The sequence below is a fragment of the Colobus angolensis genome, unplaced genomic scaffold (genome assembly GCF_000951035.1).
Source record: "Colobus angolensis palliatus isolate OR3802 unplaced genomic scaffold, Cang.pa_1.0 Scaffold32, whole genome shotgun sequence".
In the NCBI taxonomy this organism is placed as follows: Eukaryota; Metazoa; Chordata; class Mammalia; order Primates; family Cercopithecidae; genus Colobus; species Colobus angolensis.
Genome location: NW_012116488.1, coordinates 21967 through 24287, shown reverse-complemented (window position 1 = coordinate 24287; position 2321 = coordinate 21967).

Below are 2321 nucleotides of genomic sequence, written 5' to 3'. Positions count from 1 at the left end.
CTTTATACTTACCATTTTTTTTTTTTCTGAGACAGGGTCTTGCACTGTCACCCAAGCTGCAGTGCAGTGGCTCAATCACAGCTCACCGCAGCGTTGAACTCCTGTGCTCAAGCAAATCCTCCCACCTCAGCCTCCTGAGTACCTAGGAGCACAGGTACGTGCTACCACACCTGGCTCATCTTTTAATTTTTTGTAGAGATGGGGTTTCCCTGTGTTTCTCAGTCTGGTTTTGAACTCCTAGCTTCAGGCAATCATCCCGCCCCAGCCTCCCAAAATGCTGAGGTTACAGGCATGAGCCACCGTGGCCAGCCTACACCTATAATCTTATATCCAGCAAATTTTTAAATTCAAATGTGAGGGTATAATAAAAACATTTTTAGGCAAAAGAGGCCTCAGAATACTTGCTGTACAGAGACCCACATTGAAAACACTGTAGGGAAAAGTTCTCACGAAGGAAGGGAAAATCCCAGGAGCTGTTGCAAGAGATACAGGAAGTAAGAGCGAGTAAAGGTTATTGTTAATATCATGATATATACCTATATAATATACTGTGGATAACAGCTAATATCTTGAAAATGAAAAATTGATAATATGTCCACAATTACCCATAACCAAAATTCCAGAAAATATCAATATGATGCTGGATGTGGAATTAATCAAGGAACTAAGATTATGCTAAAGCATATATCTTGTTGGGAGAATATGAATTATATTTATGAATTAATATATTCAGTAAATGAGTAGGGTAATTACAAGTTAATCTTAAGAACAATCACTATAAAAATTATTAGTACAATTTTTTAAACCAGTAAAAAAAATGTAATCTATTCAATGGAAAACAGGAAACATGGAAGAAACGAATAAAAAATAGCTTTGATGATATAACTAAATCGTAATACAGTTGTAATCACAATAAATATTAATGGCTTAAACTGATCAGTTAAAAAATAGAGATTCTTGTATTGAAATTAAAAAAAAATTAAGATGAGACAAAGCTAAGCATAGTGGCAGACACTTGCCTATAGCCCCTGTTACTTAGGCTCAGGAGGTTGGGGTGGAGGATTGCTTGAGTCCAGGGATTTGAGTCCAGCCTGGGCAACACAGCAAGACCCTGTCTCTGAAACAAACAAATGAACAAACAAAGAAACGAGCCCTCCAAGAGCAACTTTATAATTAAAACAAAACAAGACAAGTTGAAAAATAGAAGGATAGAAAACTATGAACTAAGAAGGTTATCATCACATTTATAGCAGGGAAGCTAGGAATGGAGAGGGATTCTGGCCATTGAATGCTTAGACCTGGAAGTTCCATACATCACTTCTCAAATAAAATTGGCCAGAACGAATGACAATGCCAAGGGGTGAGGGAGGAGTAACTCTGTGCTCCTGGAAGTAGAGAACCACTGAATATGAACAATGTTTACCGCTACCACACACACACACTCTTAATATAAGATAAAAAGGAAACACCACAAATCAGTGGACAAGATTATTTATAAATTGTATTGGCAAAATGGACTCACTATACAGAGAAAAATAAAAACTGGGCCTCCACCACTTGTTCCATATGAGCGTGGACTTGAGCCAGATTATAGATCTGTGAATTGCTATAAATTAACTATAAAGTTAATGCTAAAAAAAGGAGGATCACTTATTGATGTTGGAGCAGGGAAAAAATTTTAAAATAAAAATTTGGAAGCACAAATCATAAGGCAGATAATTGAAAAGATAGCTTCCATGAAAATTCAGAAAATACTTCTTGACTGTTCTGTGCTTGCCTTTCCTCACCTATAAAATGGGGGTTAATTTAACTAAGGGGTTGAGAACTGCCTCCAGGTCATTGTAAGTGCTTTGTGTGGAGATATTATTATAATAATCAGTATTTAATGCCCTTTAAAACGTCTCTAGTAATGCTTTTCCCCAAAACATCAATTTTGCCTGAGAGTAAAATGCCACAAAACTCACAAAAGTGTGTGTATGCATACACTACTGCATGCCTGGTTTATCTTTTCCCTCCTAACTCTTCTGTGTCATTTCGTTTTGTGTGTGTCTCTTGAAAAACCACATCGCTGGATTAAGAACATCCATCTTTTAACTGGAGAATGTAGTCCATATCTTTTTATTTTCATTAGTCATATTTATTTCTACCTCCTTATTTTGTGTTTCTATTTATCTTGCTTTGCCTCAGTATCTTTAAAATCGTTTCCTTATTTCTTTAGGAGTTATTTTGCTCACTTAATCTTTCTTCTTCTGATTTAGAAGTTATACACTCTTTTTCTATTCTTTTGTGAAACAATTTTTAAATTTTTTTTTTTTTTTTTT